Raw genomic sequence first — 24,204 nt, 5'->3', positions numbered from 1 at the left:
TTTCTGCCTTTTGAATTCTCTCTCCCTTTGTATAAAACGCACTAACTTGTAAGAGAGAAAGCGTTCTCCTCTTTTAGAATTCAATTAATTGTCAAGCCATTATATTGCAGTTCCAGTAACTAGAGCACAAATGCGAAAACGAAACCGATTCTGTTCGGTTCTCCGCGCTCAGAGTGCGGCACCAGGGGGCAGCGCGCGCTGCGCGTCGGTTAGGAGTGGCAGGCGGAGAGGCACATGTGTAGTCAGACGGCATTTTTCGAGTCGTGTTGTAAATGTTGTTAATTCGCCGTAAATATCTCTTGATTTGTACTCAAGGGTGGAGCAAGACCCCAAGGAAGAGAGATTGACGCATCGGGAGCGAAGAACAGAAACGATGGATGGTTACGCTGCTTGGGTCTCGGCACGTTCGAATTGGCAAAGTTCCGAATTTGTCGCTGTGTTGTGTACGCTTGTGCGCTCCTTATTTGCCGTCATCGCGCGGAGATATTTGCGCTGGATGTCTTTCACTTCGTGTACAAAACTCTGCTTGCTGCGGCATCGAAGAAGAAGTCCTGTGTTTGGGTGCACGTATGCGCTTGGACACGGATAGCCTGCTTGCTCTCAACGGGTGTTCAACAGTCTACGCGCGCTCGTAACTTGCTCATGAGGTAAGCCCATTTTAATCTTATTTGGTTTGCATAACGTAGGTGTTAAAATGATGTGTGGTAAGCCGGTGTCGCGAACAGAAATATTGTTTCAAAAGACCACTATGCAACGTCTTAGGGCAAAAATCACGCATGAATGGGGAAAGGGATCAACCTATCTTTTCAGATCGATTCCAGTCGTAGCGCGTTTGGCTCGATCGCAATTTCCGTGAGGTACTTCTGACCTTTTGTTCACTCGCGTTAAAAGCGTAGAATAAAACTGCGTTCAGTTGAGCTCTTGTATTGACGCTTGTATTGGCTTGAGAGCATACTGTATCCGATACAAGAACTTCTGTTAAAATACGGAAATAAACGTTCTAGGCAATAGCAGTCGCTCACTACCTGTGATCGTTACTTTCTTGCTTGGGTGCACGTTTTAATTGTGACCAGAAAAAAACGTCTTGCTGCACCGTTTGCGGTGCAGCAAGACGTGTTCCTTCGAATGATGTCTGGGCAGTCAAGGCATTCGTGCCACTAAGCAAGCAGTAAACGGGGTATCAGTGCGAAAAAATTTGGACATACAAGAGAAGCGAATGGTATCATCATAGACTCTTTTATTTGACGAATAATTCAGTTGTATTACTAAAGCGGAGAGTGGATATGCATGAAAGTCAGATTGTATTGATACTCAGCAAAAACAAGGTAACTTATCATTACTAATCAATCCTTTTCTTTTACTGAAAGGCAAGTTGCTGTTGTGCTGGAGCTGAGAAGAGGTCTGCTGCCTGCAATGGGTCCATCTCTCTCAAGTTATTGCAGTATTATAGCTCTCAAGGTGAGTGGATTTTTTTTTCTCATAGCTATTTGCCACCTGAATCATGACCGTTTACTTAGCTGTGTAGGTGATCACTGTTAGTGACATTGGAGTGCTGGTGGACCAGCACTCCTTTATGATTGCAACGCATATGACAGAGTGCAGCTGTGGCAGTATGCAAAGGTGTTAATCTATAAGCCAAATTAGGTTCTTTGAGGTAATATGTTAATATGTTGATGACATTGGATTGTGGTCTAGCAGGCAAAAATGCTAAACAAAAAGAAATTTTAATTTGCACTTGGGAAGATGTGCAAGCAATTCAGGCTGTTATACATGAAATGGGACATTTGTAGATGTCTTCTACAGTGCTGCAGTTCTGAATTGCTTAAGAGTTGAGTGATACCACTATAATTTCTCTGTAGAGCATGCAGCACAGTTTAGCATTGGGGGAGGCTGGCATCAACAGGCGTCTACTTACTGTGAAGTTCAAATGAGGTGTTACTGTTAGGGTGACTATATATAATTTATGGTTTAATTAGTCTTGTTAGACTAATTAGTCTGATTAGACTAGTTTAACTAGTCTTGTGTCAGGCAGACATAGTTTACCCACTTGGTTAAACAATAGAGATGTAATATGTATGTATACAAGTATTACCCATTTATTTATGCCATTTAGACAATGGCAGAAATGCGTGGGTAATACTTGTGTACATAGACAATACATCACTATTGTTTAACCAAGCGGTGTCCCTGCATGCTAAATTTTACAGGGCTATTATTAAGTAATGTCAGCTTTTGTTGTAACATTAAGGCACCTTTTATATTATTACAGATTACCACCATTGTGCACCATCATAGTGTCATATTTACACTAAATGTATTTGACTTTGCTATAAAACCTTGCACAGCGGTGCGTCATGAAATTTTTTTTTTATAGTTTCTGGCCTCAGAATGCACTTCACGTTATATTCTTGTTTGCAACAAGACTATAATGCAGGTTTCTCTCATGTTTTGTGGCACTTCAAACTGCGGCGAGCTAAACCACTGGGCAGCAATACTGGATACGCTACTGCGTGTGGAGCTGTCTTCAAACACACACAAGGAATACATCATTGCTTTTTTAGCACAAAACAACGGACACAAGAAAGACGACAGAACAAGGCGCTACTCTCAACTGACATCACTTTATTGCGTCCCTCCTTTGTAGACAGCAGAATCTAGAAGAACATTTGCTGTGAACACCATGTGCAGGAACCACCAACATCTGATCAAAAAAGCACACTCATGCGACAGAATCCAAAAAAAAAACCATATTGAGCACTTTACAAGGTTAAAGAAAGCACACTAATGCACTGTGACCCCAATGACTGTATGAAGAAAAGTTCCGATAACTCTCTGGCGGTGGTATCACGGCTCTTTTTTCAAAATCGTAGCATCACGAAACATTGCGAACCTAAGCGATCCATACCAACAGGGAGAGGTTCCCATTTGGCTCAACATTGTAAAATATGGAAGTGCAAAGCCATGTTTCGTGATACTACGATTTTGAAAAAGTGCTGTGATACCGCCGCCTGAGAGTTATCGGAAGCTTTCTTCATACAGTCATTGGGGTCACAGTGCATTAGTGTGCCTTCTTTAACCTTGTGCAGTGCTCAATATGGTTTTTTGGATCCCGTCGCATGAGTACGCTCTTGTGATTGGTTGTTGGTGGTGTCTGCACATGGTGCTCACTGCGGATGTTCTTCTAGATTCTACTATTTATAAAGGAGCGACGCAATAAAGTGATGTCAGTTGAGTGTAGCGCCTTGTGCTGGTCGTCTTTCTTGTGTCCATTGTTTTGCGCTTAACAAAGTATTTATGGATTCACACCAACTAGCCCGCCAACACATTGTGTTGCGGGCACTTCTGAAGTACTGTCTGTCCAATAACCTTGGTGGCATGGAAGCGCCGTCCACTTCTGTGCGTTGCTTTCTCTTTCATTGTGGCATCACATCACATTATAATCATAATGTGTATGTACTTTTTCCAAGAGACCCATATTCCTATCCTTGTGTTATATTTGCTGTCGCATTATTTATGTGCAAATGACCAGTGCTCCAAGCTCCATTTTATCGCAAAGTAAACTACTGGTACCTAAACAGTTCTGTATATCAGAAAACCAAAGCTGAACTGCCGAACAGTACCAAGCGGCAGCCTTAGTGCAGTGTCAAGTAGTCAGATTTTATTGGTCATGCAGAGGTACACAGGATAGCTCTTTATTACTTGCTGAATAATTAAGCTGTGTGAAAACTAAGTATTTATGTAGCTTCAACCACATGCTATTGGTCATTGCTCCTGCCCTCATCAAATGTAGAAGATTATCACGGCATTTCCTATTCTCTTTTTCCTTAATACAGTGGGATTACTGCATGCGTAAGTAGGAAACAGATCACATAGGCAATCAAAAGCCAACATTGTGTAAACTTGGAACATTGATTGTACAGTTTGATGACCCAGAATAAGTAGAAATACACCATAAATGATTGACAATTAACTTTTACTTGACACAGGGCTAAAGCATACAGTAAGCATACTGTATGCTCATACGGTGTCACATCAATTTAAATTTTAGTGTAGCTTTACAGTGTACGCTTCTATTGTTGCATTCTGTCAGAGGAATGGTAATGTTTCGCGTGTATAGCAACTAGACTGTCTATATACAGAAGTAAAAATGTGTGAACTGTATTTTTTAATGATTTGATAGAATGTGTAGCACAATAAAGCCATACAATCAACGCACAGTGATGTGACTTTCTCTGCACATGTTGCAGGTTCAAAAAAAGTATGGTGGAAGCTGTTGCCAAGGTTCCGACCAGAAAAGACAGCCAGTATAAAAGGGTCCACGCCACTGATCTCTACTACAGGGGATGAACAGCACATCGAGCGCCCTCGACTGAAGCCGGCCTTGTCCCGGAAGTTGGTGCTTGACAACTTTGCGGCAGCACTTTGTTGCACGGGTGTGTAGCATTTCTTCCCCTAACATGCCTGCCTGATGTGCCATAAACTACCCAAGCATTGTTTCGAGGTGTCCAGAATTTTTCCATTGTATTGTATACAGTGTTGCTAACATAAGTGGCGTGCAATGGAAACACTGGTAAATCAGAAAAAACTTGATGTAAGAGAACACTATCGTATACGGGTTCAGATTGTCATAAAAGTGCTTACCAGACATGTAGAGACCTCCTAAAATGTGAAAAACCACAAAGAAAAGTTTTTCGGCAGCAATATTATCTGATCGCACGCACTAGTTAGTCCACCATATGCCCTGCTTCCAGGACAAGCGACTGCATGACATTGCATTTCCACTGGCTTCACCTGCATCCGGTGCGGTGTGCTGCATCCAGCGAAACATGTTAGAAATCAGTGGTGCACAGTGTTTTCTGTCCCCTTTCTCGACGCCTACTGAACACATGTTAAACTGTTTCCAAAGCAGACAAACAGAGGGAAAGGGTTCTGAACACATTGCATTTTAAAGTGGCTGGTACTGGGTAACGCAAGTACTGTGGCATAGTAGATTTGCACCAGGCAACCTGGGTGCCCAAAAAGGCTGCTGTTTACTTGCAAATGGCCAACATATTGTGAGCATATTGAAGTTCTTTTTTTATTCTCATCGCTTATTTAGCTAACGGAGACAGCTTTCACAACTGAAGAAGCCTTGGAAGCATGAAACACTTCACAAAACCAGCTTCAATATATCGTGTCTGCATCACAATTTCACGGCTGCATGAGTGAACCCTCTGGTTAACATGTAAGAGAGTTCATGATGTTTGCCATGCATTATCCACTTTATTTACAGGTCAACCCTATCTTGAGATTTAAGCTGATGTTGCGTTTAGAGAAATTATGGCCGAGAGCCAGCTTTTGAGAATAGAGATTGAGCTTGACAGATTAAACGCCAGAACAAGTCGTTGAGGATTTCAGATCAAGAATCTTCAAAGGCCAGTTCATTTAGTGGTGTTAATATTCTGCTCGAAGTTGTTGATTGTTACGTTCATATGGTGCCCAAGCATTGCGGTAACAACTTCACTTGGAGTACATAGCAAGGGTGTATTCGATGTAAGCTGCTGGCTTTTTTTCTGTGTTTTCAAAAACTGGTTTCTTGTTCAGTTTAAATTTTCAAATTTTGCATTGTTTATTAGGTGTTGTGTCTTGTTTCCTTTTCCTGCAGCTTCTTAGTTAAACATCTGAATAGTGAACACAACTTGACCTTTTGCTTGATTGCCTAGATTACATGCCCTCGATGCAAAACAATTTCACTTCAAAACTGCTTGTACCATACTGAAAGAATAACTTGAAGCAGCCATAGCCACCAATAACACGCAAGAGATGATTATGAAAATTTTAATATTGTTTTTTGATCTACAGGGTGTCTTAACTATCATGCACCAAGATTTAGAAATATGTAAATGCGATGTAACTAGACAAAATGAAGGTAATGTTTGCCATCGCCTGGAGATACTCTGATTATATTGTGCATTCTGCCTAATTACATAACTCTTAATTAGGTATTAAATATCTCAAATAATTAAATGAAATGTGTCAATGAAAAGTTGTAGAGCAATATGAAAGCCTCCTGATACACTTTTTTGTTACTGTTACTCATTGTGCTGCTACATAAAAGTGCTTTTTCCAAGGAATAAGCCTGCGAATACACATAAAGTGTCTTGCGTGGCCAGTCATGTGTCAGTTTTGTGGTGCAAAGCCACGAATACAACTTAAATGGGTTCTTTTAAGAAAAAGACTTAGCTCAGCAAATTATCTTTCTTTGTGCAGCCTGTGGAGACAAGGTTTCTTAGACATGGCCGTGGCCCTCAAGGAAGATGCCGAGGCCACAGGCAGTTCCTCCAGTGACCGTGAAAAGGTCCCCTGGGGCACAAGTCTGGTTTGGCACCCCCACCTTTCTCCTGCAGCTTTTCTGTCTACTTAGCTAACCAGGTAGGTCAATGATGGGAAAGGGAAAAAAGAATCAACAGCATCAAACGCAGAACTTGCTCAAGCTCAATGCATTTTTGGTGTGAAGTTTTTCCCTTATCATTTATCAAAAAACGGGTAATAAGTATATGATATGGTCTTCATACGGACACCTCTTTCCCACAGAGAATTAGCAGTAAAAAAAGCAGCTTATGAAGGCTTGAATATTAGCTATGATGATGTGGCATAGATAGGATAATGATTATGAATGTTTCTAATGAAGGCAGTGGTAGTAGAGTGAATAATCAGAGTTTATATATAGATTGAAAGACATTTCGTTCCAATGCCAGAATTTTAAATCATCCCAAATAATTCTTGCTTTTTATAGTCTTCATTTTATAGTTCTTGATGCTTGCTTCTTGCTGACATCATTCTTATGCTGCATAATTCACCTGTTATAAATTCCCTATTTCCCCCATCCAAGCAACTTTACATTCAGCATAAGAAACCTCGTAGATGAGTTCCAGAAACTTGCTGATGAGATTAGGGGGCAGCGTGTACCCCAGGCTGAGATATGCATTCAAGAGCCTCATATCTTGCAAATGTTAGAAATACTCCTGCTAAGCAAGTTCTTGGTGTCATACAAGGTTATTTGCGAATACGAATTTGCCTAAATTTAGAAAACAGTCAATATAAAACATGTCAAGCGATATCGCTGACGATACACACACATTCCAACTGAACTAAATACAAATAAATATAGCACCAAATGCAGAATCATTGGCATGATGCCATTCTTTCAGTGGAATAAAATCTGTCCTGCATTGTAAATCTGGAATCCTTTATAATCCAGACTACTGAATACTTATGAGGGTTGTAGCGTAAAATATGCATGTATTTATTCCTCGTTTCTTTACTTTAGGACCCGATAATGCTTAAACAGCAGTGAAAGAACTGAGATCACAGTACCTGATACTTTATATTGCTCCAGAAATCCGTTTCTCTGCCGATCGCAGCATTCGACACTAACAAGACGGCACATAACACTTAGGGTGGTGCTATTCACTTTGATTGTTTGGGAACGAAACCCATAAAGTACATGTTATGGCCCTACGTGTCATTACGTTTGAACAACAATAAGGTAGGGGGTTTGCATTTTGCAAAACTGCATGGAGGTTTTCACTGTGTGCAATTAAAATTAGGAACCTTCCCAGCTCATACTAAATGCATTCTCCAAAGCTTTAGGTTATACAGGTGCACTACTTTACACAGAACACACTCTTTTCCCTCGTCACGACTCACACTCTTAGGCAGAGTTACACCCTTTGAAGTGCCCCTTCTTCCACACAACGATAATTGTCATCTGCCTTTATGCATTTTCTTTCTTTAACGCTGCGAGCCCTGTGCTTTTCAGTAACGAACGGCATGCGCGTTATCAGCATGATAGCATTCTCGACAACAAAGTAGCGGGCGTGGCGTCTTCAAGAAAGGAAACGCATCAAGGCAAATAACGATTATTGTTGTGTGGCAGAAGGGGCACTCCAAAGGGTGTAACTTTGCCTAAGAGTGCAGGTGGTGATTCAGATTCTTCAAAGGTGTTTCATTGTATGGGATGGCACATCGCGCTTCACTTATTTGCAGAATATTGCATTCCAATTGTGTCATATGAGATAAATCCATTAAAGAGCTTTAGCTTGCCCTAAATTTATTACAGCTGTGTACTGGTAAACTGGCCGCAGCTTGCAGTGCTTGTGGAAAAACAATTGTAACTGCCATATTATATGTAACTGCTAGTGCACAGGCATCGGCAGCAGCAATGGTTAGGGTACACTTGTTTCTTCTATTCTGGGGTATGCATCCTCCACCAGAAAGTAGTGTTTTTCGTCTTCCTCTTCTACCATATTGGAATGTGAAATGGGGTGTAATTTGTAGGATATACTCTTGCATAAACTTCATGAGCATTTATTCTTGTCTGTGCCACAGATCATTGTTGCTACCACTGTAAAAGCAGGGTGCCTGTTTACAGCACCCATAGGGAACAATCTGTGAATCTTTAACGAACAGTAAGGATAATGAATAATCGAATAATTTTTAGTAATTTTCAACAAATTTAGCACTCTTTGCTTTCCACTACGGTGTTTTTCAAACTCTAATATTGGCACAAGGTTTGAGTGCAGGATGTCATTTTGTGTGAAAGAGTACACTTGTGCGCATAACACCTCATCGTCAACATTCTGCTGCACAGAATCTCATTAGCTTTCGTATGCATTGGTCACTATCTCACAAACCGGTTGCTCCTTTGTTAGTTGGAATGTAGCATTTATGTAAAGCACATTTGATGTTCTAACAAAAAGCATTGTGCCCTCTTATCCCCTAATTCTCCTCACTTGATGCCTAGTGTTGTAATAGCATGGTTGACACCATGAGAGTCAGTGCGGTGAATAAGTGTGTCTGGTGGAGTAGGGGGTGTACGTTAACTTAAGCAACTTTTCCAGACGACTTGAATCAGTATTGTGGAATGCTGGTTTTTTTTTTTCAATCACTGTTACCAAGTTTCACTTTGGTTGTGGCAACAAGTATAATGTAGTTCGCTAGCACTCCTGCCAACACATATAATATGCAGGCATCTGTGTTGAAAAAAAGACCAGCTAATGGTTTGCCAGGAGCTAAGGTCCATTTAGACCGTTAAATTTTGAACTTACACTGGTGGAAATAACTGGTGAATGAAAGCACACCCAGGAGAACTGAAGCAAGACTGCGAGTCGGCCTAGTTGGAACAAATTCATCTTGAAACTTATTGTGCGCAACAAACAGGGACGAAGAATAGAAGAAACACAAGGACGAGCGCTTAACATTGTGTTTCTTCTATTCTTCGTCCCTGTTTGTTGCGCACAATAAGTTTCAAGATGAGCAGGAGAACTGGCCATAATATTTTCTTTCATTATAACACGGCTGAAGCTTTGAACTGCATTTGAACTGGCTTGTTTAAAAAATGACCCATTTCCTTGTTCAAGTAAGACAAAGGTTCCACAGGAAGACAGAAACTTGAAGCCGTCAACAGCAGCATGAATATAAACAGCACTCGACGTTTTGCAATCTTGCACCTGGTTATATTAGCCATCCCATTTTTTTCCACAGGCTGTTCTTTACTGTTTTATGATCATATCCAGTTTAATTTTAATGTCCCTATTTTTTATATTTGGTTAATATGTATTTTCTTCATCGGCTTTCAACAAAATATATATTCATAATGTGCCTTCACTTACCATTTGCAGTGATCTTAACCAGATGCATCTTGATACAAAATTTATTTTCCTTAATTCTTCGTTTTCCTTTTCCAAAAGTGCAAACTGTTTATCTTGATACCTATTTTGTCTTCTGGGAAGATTGGTTCTACTGGATTAATGACTGCATGCATGTGTACATCGTTTTCTGTTTTGGTCACCCCTACTCTTGGCAAGTACTGACAGCATTGCTCATACCCGCTCCATCACAATCACCACTGCTATGCACACCCTTCCTTCCTTTATTTTAACACTTTGGCTTCTCTTGACCTATTATATGCACCAGTTACTTCTCCCCCAATGAGGCTAGGGGCCAGTGAGATATGCACAATCCCACAACACAGCCAAGGAAAACATTTGCTACCCTAATGACAAGCACCTATGTCGAAATGTTGGCTACAGCAACATCCCTTGTGCCAACAATGTTGATCTACTTACATGTTTTTCTAACACAGAAGTTACTGCTTTGTCGTGTTCTGTGATTAAACTTTTTTGCCGCTTTCTTTAGGATGGATATTCACGAATACTATTTGTTTCTCCTAACAGCAGCAAGTTTATACTTGCAAGTGTTTGGAGTCAAGAACAACTTTCACCAGGAAGAAGTGCAAGACGAGTGATTGAAGAAAATAAAGTTGCTTCTGTGATCTAAGAACTTGAGGACTGAAATGTTGCACCTTTTTGTATATATGCTATGCAGTGCATTCATATCACAAAGTGCAAAGTGTTTTATCTCTGCAGCCATGTCAGTGTGTTGGCAAGACAATTTTCTCAATGGTGACCTGCTGCTTTGACTATGAGCTGCCTTCATGACATTTGCATTAAAGGAGATGTACTATCGTGGACAAAAGTACCCTGGAAGTGCGAGCGTTGACCAAATTGCATTTCTGCTCAAGACCGCTGAAAACAGTGGGTCACGTATGCACATTCCGAACGCAGATGGTGGCACGGCTGATCCCAGCAAATAGCACACCAATGAAATTCGGTCGACTCTCGCACGTCCTGGGCAATATTGTGCCCGATGGCACATTCTTCGAATGGATATGCTCTGCAAGATGAAATACGGGAAGCACCTGTACTTTAACGGATATAGTACAGATTTAGTATACGGAGTCTTTCGTTTTCTGAATACGGCAAGCACCTGTTTTTTAACGGTTATAGCACAGATTCAGCATACGGTGTGTTCCGTTTTCTGAATACGAGAAGCACCGTACTTTAACGGTTATAGTACAGATTCAGAATACAGAGTCTTCCGTTTTCTAGATACAGAAGCACTCGTATCTTGTATTACGGTCTCTTTTTTTACAGTTGTCCGTTCTACGGAAATGACCGTTCTTAATTTACGGAAGAGTGTTCGGTCACAAATTACCAGCAAATTTTCTGTAAAGTAAGGCAAATTTTTTTTACAGTGTAGGTTGGCCCTGTAGCGTTATGTGCTTTATGAAACTTCAGAATAGGACAAAGAAGGCACTACTGATACAATACATATACAGTTGTACTTCTAGTGGCTTGACAATCAAATTTTATTGAGAGCTTCATTTTGCATTGCTCGTTTATGTGCTCATTGAAATGCGTGTTTTAGGACTTTGAGAACACAAACTTACTTGTGGTAGGAAAGATAGCTGCTTCCTAGCTGTAGTCTAGTGTCGCACAATGGGCACCCGCAAAGCCACGCTGTGACGCTCCGGAAGCGGTACACCAATATAAATATGATGAAGCATACTCGTAGGAGGCCACTAGCGTCCTAGCTAGCACTACAGCAGATGTGCTTAAAAGTACTTGAAGACGTTCAGCAATCGTGACAGCCGACGCAACCTTTCGAAAGAGCGAGAGAGTTCGCAAATGCCTGTCGTCTGCGAGAAAAGTCTCGCGTTAAATGCAGTGAGAAGGCGTCGTAGCAGACGACACTTGTAGCATTCCGCTCAAGAGCGCAACGCTTTGTCACAATACAACATTTCTATTTCCAGAAATACTTGATGAGTATTTTTATAAGTACATGCATGGTTGTTTTGCTGTTGCAAAAATGAATAAATAATTATTCTTTGGCGTTAAATTCGGACCAGAATCGCACAAGTATGCATACCCTGATGTGTCCTGGTGACAAACCATAGTAAACCATGCTTCCATCTATGCTTCCATCTCAAAGTCATACAAAGTTTATGTAGCGTGTTGTACATTATATACCATACTGCAGAAATAGAATTAGATTTTACGCGATAATGTTTGAGTATAGCTTTGTTTACTGCGCCAGAAGGAAACGCCACTAGTCTAAAAATCGAAGTCAATCCGAAGCCTGTACTTCCCATCATTCCCATGTAGGTTGAGGCAACGCTCATGAAAACCCCCGTAGACACTAGCGCCACATTTCCCTCTAGGGTACTTATTTAGAAACTCTATGTTGAGCCACCCGCCGAAATTGCTGATGCAGCATTTGAGCAAAATGCTCAAGCATTGCCGGAGTCATTACGGTGGATCAGGAAGGTAGTCTGCACTCGACATCAATGAAGAACCGGCTCCAAACAATGATAGCGTGGACACCACTGTTTGCGATGTAGTGTGAGAAACTGAACATTTTTGAGTGCATGTGCTCCGTATTCAGAAATGCCTAGGTTATAATGTATCGTCCCTGGTTTTACAGCAAAGGCACTTACGCGACTACAAGTGCAAAAAAAAAAACTTCAGAATATGTCTTGTTCTAACGGTTTTTAAAAAGGCTATTTCATTCACGAAGCTTATTCCTTGGGAAAATCAATTTCGTTGCATTACGTGCGTAAAAGGTTAAGTATTTATACGCTATGTTTCCGTGGCCCCTTTTTTTTTTATTTTCAGTATGAGCACCTCTTACACTATGCTGCCGGTTTGCTCTTGTTTTTATGCGCCATTTCGCAAACTCAGATGTATCGACTCTTGCAGCTGAATAATCTCCAAGTGCTCCTCGAACGACTGCCCAATCACCCAGTGACCAGCAAATGAACGTTTCATGGGTTCGAGGTTACCGCTCTTGCTCCACTTGTTCTATAATACACTCTGCCTACCAGTTTATAATAAAAAAAGATAATCGAGGGTGGGGAGTGTGGTAGAACGATTACAAATGAAAAATCTCGCTGCTGGCCTATTTTCGTGAAGTCGCGATGTTGGATGCCAAATGTATCGTCTTTTCTTTATCTGCTCATTCTATCGCTGGACGATTGCATGCACTGGCTCAACATTGCACTTCTGGGTGTATAGAGGTGGTTTGAAGATCATCTAGCTCGATGGTTATGTTCGTTACTTAACCTCTGAAACATGTTCAATCCATTCCCAAAGGCATGAATGGCGGCCTATTTTAATGTTTGCTAATGTGTAAAGGACAATGTTTTTTTTTATGTATATGCACTGTAATTGTACTATGTTCCGTTCCGAGCGTTCACACACTGTTTAGTATTTGATGATCACTTAAGAAGAGTAAATGTTTCTCGCAATACCTAACAGCAATTATTCTTTGTTTTAAGCAGTGTTTATATTGCGCAGGAGAATAATAATGTAATAATAATACCTTTATTGCCAATGATCAAATCAGTACACTCATACAGGCCTGCCAAAGCCTTTGAAGGCTTTGGCAGGCCTTCAAACGTAATTTACGTAATTTCAAACGCTTACGTAATTTCATTTTAATGTATAATACTGCAGCCGCTATATGGGGGCTCACATTTTGCAGTGTCTATCGCGTCAATTTCTAGAACGCTTACAAAATTTGGCCTACAAATGTGGCCTATACTGACGTTCTTTTCTTAATTTTTCATCTTTCACAGAAATGTAGAGTTAGAGCAAAAATAGGGGCGTAGCCATTATAAATTATTTCGTAAACACTACACAAAATAAACGTTAATAAATAGGAGCCAGTGGAAAGAGAAACAGAAGAGTGGATGAGGCAGCGGGGTTCGACACATGCACCAGCCGGTAACCCAAGCGACATCATCGTTGGGTCAATGCACCCTGTACGTGAGCGCTGTGAGATGCCTGGTGGCTGCCAGGGTTCTGTCAATTCTACGCGGCAGTGTCGCCTTGCGGGTTGCGTCGCGGCCACGTCGCATCGTCGTAGCATCAGGACATCACCAGAGCAGTTCAACCTCAACGCTCACCCTTGCTGTACTTCGCTTCGGGGCAAAACTAGTCGTTATGGCACGAAAGATCGGCTTTCGAAAAGTGGTTATGCCAAAATTACCGCAGCTCATTCCGGAGCATCTCCATTAGATTCTATGACAGTCGGGAAAAGTTGCATGACGTCATAGGCCGAAGAGCACAGGCCTCGTGCTATGCAGGCGGATTCGACAGAGCGGGTGAAAGGGGACACATGCTGGCGTTGCGTGAGGAGCTAAAGCCCCTCAATCTCCCAAAGTAGCGCCATTCACTTCCCTCCTCCGCTCGGCACGGCCTCGACGGTGGCGCCGCCGGTGGTGGGCCTGCCGTAGCAGACGACGGCTAACACGCTACGGGAGGAAATCCGCAAAAAAGTTCGTTCGAGCCCTGCGGAGCAGTTTTTTCAATCGAGATCTTTCTTCGTCAGTCGGTAACTGGCCTTTAGAATTTCGAGTCGGAATTGCGGAAAAAATAGAGAAAAGGACCATTATTGAAGGCGTATTTAAGGCGTAAAGCGCGCGACGTTGAGAGTTCGTGTTGCTGAAACACGACGCATGCACGCGGTGTACTCAAACACGCGCGTAATTACCAAAGTTTCAGGTGTTGACAGCGTGAAAGTATGTGTACGTGGTTTCGGAGGTTCATTTACGTACCTGCAGGATACTGTTGTGCGGCCGGCGCGTGAGAGATTGCTGACCGCACACAGCCGGAATGGCTGTGTGCGCTCAGCAATGCCTGGCAACAGGGCCATTTTTTCCATTGCGGGGTGCTTTGGTAATCGTGACGATATATTGTTTTTTTTTTTTACAAGTACTGCTCCAGGTGGGCACATGTAATGGCTAAAGGAGGTCTGTGAAGAGCACGTGACATTACAATAATGCAGGCGTCGCAGGGAGTGTTCGCATACAAAATTGACTGTCCGCAATCTTATACCCCCATGGCATGCACAGGCTTCAGCGGGCCCCATCCAGCCCTGGTGCTAGCTTTAGTGTTCCCGTGGCCGCTTTGGTGCCCTGGAGGCGCCGTCAATAATACGAAATAATAACAAGGTGTTATAACTAGTAAATAAACTTTATTGAAGAAATACAATCGCGCCGAGGCGCCAACTTCTACAGCAGCGCTAGCGCGCCCGCGCGAGTATTATGAAACGCTAACAAGGAGTTTACCGGCCCACGTACGACTCTACGATCAAAGTGCACGTTAAACATCCCCAGGCGAGCTAGATAAAGTTATCTGGAGCCATCCACTAAGATCTGCATCCTAGCTTTAGTCGCTTCGGAACGTTAAAAACGTTAATCACCACAAACCAAATCAATACATGCGGGCGTACATTCGAAGCTAAAAGACTGCATTATAAGTCATATTGAGCCTTGCAAAAGCATCGAGAATGTGTTAACTTCTGGTGGAGCTCAAAACACACCCTGAATAAAGTCGCTTTTATGTCACAGGCCAGCTGCAGATTCGTGCATTTCACCGCAAGACGAAACTACATGAAACAAAGAGAGCACATTTGAAAAAAAAGCCAAACAACGCGCTTAAAACCACGCAGAGCATGAGCACACACTTTTTCGAAGCGTAAGGCGTGAACTAGGCTCGAAATAAGAGGTTGTGAGTAGCCGTGCGTTCTTTGTCACTTCCTCGAAGTCAGCCCGCCCGATCCTGCGAATCCACAGTTCTTTTTGCGTTGTGCTCGCCGGATGGCAAAGCCAAAGGCTTTTCGCCCTCGCTGTGTCTGTTGCGGCAACCGAAGGCGCAGCAGCATGGCATGGCAATGAAGTTCTCGGCCCTACACATTCTATTACGCTAATGCACTCCGTCAGTCCGCCTGCCGTACTTTCGTCGCGCAAGCCCAACAATGGAGGTCGGCGCGCGCTGGAAAGAAAAAAAAATATACAAAAGCATGGCGCCTGCTCCGCGCTGGAAAGAAAAAATATAGAAAAGCGCGGCGCCTGCTTCCACGTGACACAGAATTGCCAATGGGGGAGCGGAGGAGGCTGGGGCGACAGGAGGGGTGGAGGAGGACGCGCCCGGGTGAGCGGGGTGTCGGAAAGATCTAAGAATGGCGCTACTTTTGAAAAATTGAGGGGCTCTATGAGGAGCAAGTGCATCACCGCGTCGGCACCATGCGGCGTTGGTGCTTCAGGCGCCTGCTGCTTGGCGGCTCGCACAGAATGTTCCGCTGTGCCACACAACTAGCAGCGCGAAACTCGAATGACTGCTCAGCGCCGTCCAATTGGACATTAATGCTTTCGCATTCGCAACTCGTTAGAACTGATGAGGTGTCCTCGGATTTTTTTTTCTTCTCGGCTCTTGGGTAGGTAGCTGCTAAAGAAATATATGTTTACGTGGAATACCTACAATACGTTAGGGGGCGCCCCGTAGTCGCCGTCTAGAGATCATTCTTCATCACCAGTGTGTTTCAACATGCAACATATAAGTCTAAGTTAACGTGCGTTCTTACGTCTTGCTCTGAGCCACATCCGGCTGCAGTTGCCGCGATCGAATCCGAAACCCCGATATCAACCGCGTTGACGACATTTAACAACAATACATCCCCTTGTCGTAATCTCTTCTCCGGTGATTAAGGAAAAACTTAATAAAATATTTTACGTGCACATATGAGGTGCCCTCATGTGACTTATGCTGAACATTTTGCAGTATGATAGAGTTCTGAGGCTGCAGCGCACGGTGAATGTATTTAAATATATATGTATGTATATATACATATATAGCATATGTAGAGCTAAGTAACAAGCACTGCTGCATAAATTGGCATATATATATATATATATATATATATATATATATATATATATATATATATATATATATATATATATATATATATATGTATATGCCAATTTATGCAGCAGTGCTTGTTTCTTTCTTTTTTGCGCGGGAACTTTCTACTCGTGTGATCGCGTACGCAGCTGGTGCGCTGCTCCCTAATTCAAGTAAATCGCGCGATGCTATTCACAAAGACGGCTTCTGGATCTGCTTTGCTCCTTGATTCTCAATGTTGTTGTTTTGTTGCCATAGTGAAAACAAGCGTGGGTACTCGCGAGCTTTGTGGCAAATTTGGTAAGCTCACAGAGCACCGTAAAAGGGCTGCTGTTACGCATCTATTATAAAATATTACTAAATGCTTCCTTCTGCAAACCTGGCAATGCTGCTTAGCTCTACAGGACGTATTGAGCATACCAAAGAGAAATTTTAGAAACGAAAGAAAGCCAGCGAATGGTACTTTTCTTGATTAGTTTTATCACAAGTTGGGATCCAAAAACACTTAAAACAAGTGCTCGTAGACAGAAATGTTAGCAGATTTATCTTCACGCGTGACTCGAGAGTTCTGTTTCTGCGATAGCTATGGTGTGACATATATATATATATATATATATATATATATATATATATATATATATATATATATATATATATATATATATATATATATATATATATATATATATATATATATATATATATATATATATATATATATATATAGATAGATAGATAGATAGATAGATAGATAGATAGATAGATAGATAGATAGATAAAGCCAAGAGGAAGTGTCGAACTGTAGGCGCTTGCTGCATAATGAAGCGTAAGGATGATATTCCCTTCATCGCTCCGTCAGTTCAATGAGCGAGGCACGATTTTCGTACTTCGCTTAAGTACTAAGCATATTGTCAGGTTCGAGCAAAAAATGTTCATTCGTCGCAGGTTTACAACAGTCTTATGCAAGCGTTTCAGAGTGCCGCACTGCCCTTATCCTGATTATTTCGCCCGGTCCTAAAAAAACTGGAAACGACATTGAGCTCTAATTCGGCGAGAATGGAGAGAGAGAGAGAGAATAATGCAGATAAAGGCAGGGAGGTTAACCAGAGGTAGTTCGGGTTGGCTACCCTGCGCAGGGGGAAGGGTTAAGGGGGATAAAAAGACAAACAGAGTGGAAGGGGGAGATAGAAAGAAAGGAAGACAAGCACGAACAAAGCGCGTACACTACACAGCGTTGGGTGGCGGCATTCTTAGAGTCTGTCGTGAAGCCCCGTGGACCGCAAGAACCTTAATAGCGCGAGTAAGGCCTTCAACGTGGATGTTCCTTCGGAGCATTGGCCTAAAGCTTTCAGTTCTGAAAGTGGACAATTGTCCAACTGGTCCAGTACTCTGCACATCATTTGTCTCTCAGCACTGTACAGCGGGCAGACGCAGATAATGTGCGCTAGTGTCTCGTCTTTGTTACATGTGTCGCACGTGGGACTGTTGGCCATTCCTATGAGGAAAGCATATGAGTTTGTAAAGGCAACGCCTAGCCACAGATGGTAGAGCATGGTCTGTTCCCGTCGTGGTAATCCAGGTGGGAGGTGCATCCGTATGTCCGGAGACAACGAACGCAACCGACACATGGTGAAAACATTCGAGTCCCACTGGGGCAAAGTGCACTCACGGGACATCAATCGCAGCTCAGCCGCAGCGTCTGTTCGCGAAAGCGGAATGAAGACTCGTTGATCACTTTCATGTGCAGATCAGGCGGCTTCGTCGGCGTGGTCGTTCCCGCTGATGTTACAATGTCCTGGAAGCCACTGGAAGATTATCTTGTGTCCCTTGTCATGGTTTTGATGATATATGTGCCGAATTTCTGAGGCCAGTTGTTCATTGGGTCCGTGGCGCATTGGGCTTCGTATGCACTGAAGGGCTGCCTTGGAGTCGCTAAAGACTGTCCATTGTTGCGGTGGCTTCTGCTTAATGAAATCAAGTGCAGCAAGGAGCGCCGCGAGTTCTGCACCCGTCGATGTGGTTACACATGAAGTTCTTAATTTGATTTCCTCAGATTGTGCCGGGATGATGACTGCAGCAGCAGAGCTGTTGAGTTTTACTGAACCATCTGTGTATACATGTTGCCGGAATTTGTGCACGTTGTGAATGTGCTCCAAAGTTGCTTGTTTCAAAGCTTGCAATGACGCTCCAGCTTTCTTTCTGATTCCTGGAATTGTCAGTTGCACTTTCGGCCGGTGCAGACACCACAATGGATCTGACAATCGTGTAGCGGGCGTAAATTCTGATGGCAAGTAGGACTGATGTCTTACAATAGTTTTAGCAAAAGTTGAAAGGGACCTTTTTGCTGGCAAGCTAGCAAGATGGTGTGATTGAATCCGAGTCAGGTGTCGGACGTGCGCTCTCAGGACATCTGTATCAATGTATACTGTCAAAGGAGCGTCTCTGGCTATGGCCAGTGTCGCAATCGATGACGTAGTTTTGGGAAGACCGAGACAAGTCCGGAGTGCTTGGGCTTGCACGCTCTGGAGTTTGCGAATATTCGTGGTGCAAGTATTTCCTAGTACAGGTAAGCTGTACCGCAGGAAGCCCAAAAACAGTGCTTTATATAGTTCCAACATTGACGGTACTGGTGCACCCCAGGACTTCCCGCCGAGAAACGCACGAAGGTCTACAATGGCGGCCAAACGTTTTGCCATGTACGAGATGTGAGGGCTCCAAGACAAGTCTCTATAAATGATGACGCCAAGAAATCGGTGCGTTCGTCTATATCGTATAATTTGGTCATTAATCCGCAAAGCATACGGGGCCATCGCTTTGCGAGTGAAAGCAACGAGTGCACATTGGAATGGAGGAAATGTTAAATGTAATGTGGGACGAAAATATCATTTCGTAGGATGATGCGAAGCGTTGCATTTAATTTGAACGACACAGATGCTTATAGAGGTCCTTTTTGAATGGTCTCAGCATTCAGAGGGATTGCAGAAATAGCCGGCATAACGTTTTTAGCTAGAATGGGCAGATGTTGAGTATTATTTGCATGGTTTTGCTAACAGGTATGCAATAAGTACGCTTTAAGCACGGCGTCATCGTAAGCCATCATAAAACAGAGATTACATAGCAATTTCAGACGTTACAGTTATTCGCGGTCCTCTCCGGTGTTGTAGCCCTATGAGCGACGGCAGTGCTTATGTCGCCTTTAGTTCCTTTGTTTTCGAAACACAAATATGACCAACGAACTCATTGATGACATAGAGACCTGGACGCAAAATCTTGACGACAGCGTAAAAAGAGCCGCCAAAACTATTCCACAGGCAGCAGGACCAGATGAGAAAGACACTAAAGCCCGACATATGTGGGAAGCGAAACATATGCAGAAGCGCTGGTGACAGAAAAGCCTAAACGGAAACCTCCGGAGAAAATTCGCCATGCTCAATAAAGAGAAGCAGGATCATACGAGTGCACTAACCCGGCATTTTAGAGAGCCTACATATCAAAACATCGACGGACCGATGGGGCTAGCTAGAACGTGAAACCGCCTGCGACAAGTCTTAAACCCGGAAAATAGCAGGACCGCGCAGAGACATAACCTGAAGAATATAGTTCAGAAATACCAGGACACAGAGAAAGACCTGTTAAGACAAAACAAACGTCGTACGTAAAAAATAGCACAGCAAAGGAACAACACCACTCGTGTACTGGCAAAGAAAATCCGAAACCTTGACAGCACCATAACTGTGGCGGAGGCACGAGCGGAGCTTAGTAGGCGTCTCACGAAAGCAGCCCCGTGCACCGAGGGAATCAATAACAAAATCCTGCGGAATCTCGCTGATGATTCTATCACAGCTCTCACCAGGTATTTGAACGAATTCTGGCAGCGGAGCACCATCCGACGTCAGTGCAAAACCTCGCAGGTGGTAATGATCCCTGAGCAAGGCGAAAAGCTGCAACTAGAAAATATCAGGCCCACTTCATTACCGCCGCGTGAGGGCAACCTTTTGGAGCACGTTGCCCTGACACAACTAAATAACTACACGAACGACAATGGCTTTTTCACGCACACTCTGATCCAGTTCAGGCCGAAACTGGCCACAGAAATTGTGCACCAACTCAAAAACAAAACAATAGGCGTGGGATCTCAGACAGCGGATACCAAATACTATCCTTTGAATGGATATCAGGAAATGTTTTGACAACGTCACACACAAAGCTATTTCAGAAAACTTACAAAGTTTAAGGGTGGGTCAGCGAGCCTGCGCGTACGTTAACGACTTCTTCAGAGACCGCATCGGGAAATTCACAATAGGCTAGCTATGATCAGAAGACGCATATCTCCATGTGAGGGCCTTGCAGCAGCGATCGCACCTCTCTCGTTTTCTGTTCAATGAAGCAGCGTTAGGCCTACCGGCAGAAATAGAAACCATTGAAGAGCCACAGCTCATCCTGTACGTACCTGACATCACAATTTGAGGAACAGTTGCAAGTCACTGCGAGATAGAAGAAAGTCTACAAGCAGCCATAAACAAGGTTCAAACGTATGTGATTACAGAGTGCTGCGATGTTCACCGAAGAAATCAAGAGTTGCTCCATTACACCCGACGCGTAGCGACTGCAAGAAGCCCAAGGACGCATCAACCGTTGCACTTAACGCAGATTGCATGCGAATATCCATGGTCGAGAGCATCAGAGTCCTAGGGCTTGGCGTGCAGGATAACGGGTGTAACAAAAAAACCACTCAATTGCTAGAAAAAAATGCCCAACAAACAATAAGGCTCGTCTCGACGATAGCCATTCGTCACTTCGACATAAGCGAGGCCAAGTTGGTACGTCTAGAATAAAAGCATCTATAAATAGACTTACAAGACGCTATATGACTTCCCATACGCACGGGAAACGACGAACTCCTAGCCCTAGGTATCCACAACGCACTCGAAGAAGTGAAAGAAGCCCAAACTCGTAGCCTGTCTTTTTTCCCTGCCACCACCCAAGAGTATGTCTCAGGCACTCTGACTTTAGTGTTCTTTGTTGCCATGTTGTTTTCTGCATCTGCAGCATAGATTATGGTAAGATTCATAGTTTCTATAGCGCAACCCCTCCTTCATCACTATTGATGCTCATAATGCTGGCATTCTAAGATGCCTGGTAGCTGCCAGGGCATTGTTCCTTTTGCGCAGCAGGAGTTGCCAATCGTGCTACGTCGTTCCAACATGTCACACCCACATAAACTTAGAACATCGTCCAAGGAGTTCTTGCGCAACTCCTTGCTACTGGAGTCAATGCATCGCCCACAGGGAGAAACTTTCAGTATTACGAATGTAGCACAAATTCAAGGCCACATTGTCCATTTTGTCGTGTGCGCACTTCTGCGTTAACCGTCTAACCAAAGGCTGATATATTATAAGCGGGAACTCCATACCTTGACTGTCGATTAAAATAATACTCTCTTACATTAAGAGCCACAAAATATGATAGAAATCCAGTATTGGTTTTGCTCCTTGAGCCAGACAATGATATTGCTGGTGCCATTTGATGAAAATGATAGCACATTGCCCTAGTCGTTACGGCGAACGACCAAGATAGCATTAGGTTAACATTATTGAAGCATCGGCTCCGAAGCAGTACCCGGATGCTTCAACCGCTGCGATGTAGAGCGAGTAATTCAACATTTTCGCGAACGTGTGCCGTATATGCAGCTGTGCGCAGTTGCTGTTGTATCCTCGATGCGTTGTTACAGCGAAGCAGCGATAGCGTAATAAGCGTGATATGCCTTTTTGTCATGGGCTTCTAAAAACACTACATCAGTCACGATATTTATTTATATTAATTTATTTCTGTTACAGCATAGGTGAAACCGGCTAGTTTCCCGAGGATTGTGTCCGTGTGTCGACACGAAACTCGAGCCTTCTTCCTCAGGCGTCCGCGTCAGACGCCACCTGCGTTCGTGTCACCGAGTACTCGCCCTGATTGACGCGGCCCTATAATATAATAGAACGTCATCATATCACCAACGAAGGAAGAATAGCGGCAACGCAAGAAGCAGCGACTTGCACAGGAGCGCTAACATCGCGAAAGCTGCTTACGCCGCCGAACGTACTTGCAGCCAGCAGCGTTACGTCCAGTGTTTCGGAATCTGAAGCCGACAACGAGGTCGTTGACGAACAGCGGCGGCAATGGCTGCGGCCGGCCACCGCCACGAATGAAGAACGCGCCACCGGAGCCAAGCGCCAGCACGAGGTGCGTCTAACGCAGGCCGTCGGCGACGCCGTTCGTACAGTTTCTGGGTGCGACGGCAAGACAGAAGGGAGGAAGGAAAGGCAAGGGGGTTAACCAGACTGAGTCCAGTTTGCTACCCTATACGTGGGGAGGGGAATGAGGGAGTGAAAGAGACAGAGATAGAAAGCATGAATGTATATCGAAGAGAGTAGAACTTTCACAACGAACAGCTTCACTGGTGTTCCATCTTGACCAAAGTAAAACGGCTGACCGGATATTTTTTTTTAGAAAACGTGGGGTGCGTTAGGTTCCAAACGCAAAAAAAGAAAGTGCGTGGCTTTCAACTACTGACAAAATTAAAATTGCTAAACCATCATTTTCTGCTCCTTAAGAGACTTTTTGTGAAACGCCTACAAAGGTTATCAATTTCCCTAGGAAAACGAAAAACAGGGGACATTTCAGTTTTAGGTAGTAAAGACGCCGGTTTTGGGAGATATTTGTTCAGGCTGTGTAATTATGTGCTTTAAGTATATTAAGCAGATACACGTCTTCTCCAAGTTTTCTTGCGTCATGCAAGACCCATAGTTCGTTTTATTGGTCTTCTCGCTGAAATGCGCCAGGGAACGTTTCCCATACTTCGTTTAAGCAGGAAGCATATTGTAAGTTACGAGCAATAAATCTTCCCTCCGCGCAGGGTTATTACAGTCTTTGTAAAAAATTACTGATTCAAGCGTTGTAGAGTACCGTACTGCCGTTATCCGTAACGTTTCCGAAAGTCGCATAAAGCGCTCCTAAAAAACAAATAGCATCTGCGTAGAGGTTTCGTCAGGATGAACTGTGGTGGCAGTATTTGTAATTATACAGCTTAAAGCTATATATATATATATATATATATATATATATATATATATATATATATATATATATATATATATATATATATATATATATATATATATATTGACGCAAGATGATTTCAAATTACGCGCCAGCCGCGTCCTGCGTCCGTGCAGCTGCTTACTGCTACCTGCGAAAGATAGCGGCAGTGAAGCGGGCAACACGGGCCCGCAAAGCACGCGCAATCGGAGCAACGTGCCATCAGCGCGGGACACGAGGGAAGAAGAAGAGGTGCGGGTCTCTTGCGAAAAGACTGTGGACGTTCTAGCGAGGCTCTCGTTTAGCTCTTTGTCGGGCACAAGTTCACCCAAGATAGATTGATTAAAGCAACGTCACTCAACTGTGCGTTACAAATCTGGTGGAGGTGCGGGGTATGATTTCAAGCCCTTCTCAAGCCAGAGAAAGGAGCCCGGACTCACGGCGACTTGGACCCATCGAGTTGACTCCTGTTCACCAACGCAGCAGTCGTCGCCTACGTGGTGAGCCCCCCGAGTTTTCCCCTTTGCCGGTTTCTATCGGAGCGTCAGCA

At 43.4% G+C, this 24,204-nt stretch overlaps 1 long non-coding RNA gene and 1 pseudogene across 1 annotated transcript; one reads left to right on the top strand and one right to left on the bottom strand.

The window, feature by feature from the left end:
• The first annotated feature begins 237 nt into the window (after nt 1-237).
• LOC135908298 (uncharacterized) lies at nt 238-10,623 on the top strand. The gene is made up of 5 exons (XR_010566272.2): nt 238-647; nt 1,368-1,458; nt 4,248-4,433; nt 6,250-6,411; nt 10,218-10,623. It is a non-coding gene; the product is annotated as an uncharacterized lncRNA (long non-coding RNA).
• Nucleotides 10,624-17,818: 7,195 nt separating this feature from the next.
• The window catches only part of LOC139047087 (uncharacterized), a 32,663-nt pseudogene continuing 26,277 nt past the window's right edge, over nt 17,819-24,204 (bottom strand).

The sequence above is a fragment of the Dermacentor albipictus genome, chromosome 6 (genome assembly GCF_038994185.2).
Source record: "Dermacentor albipictus isolate Rhodes 1998 colony chromosome 6, USDA_Dalb.pri_finalv2, whole genome shotgun sequence".
Classification (NCBI taxonomy): Eukaryota; Metazoa; Arthropoda; class Arachnida; order Ixodida; family Ixodidae; genus Dermacentor; species Dermacentor albipictus.
The sequence above is the reverse complement of the archived record's forward strand: the minus strand, read 5'-3'. Positions and strand labels throughout refer to the sequence as shown.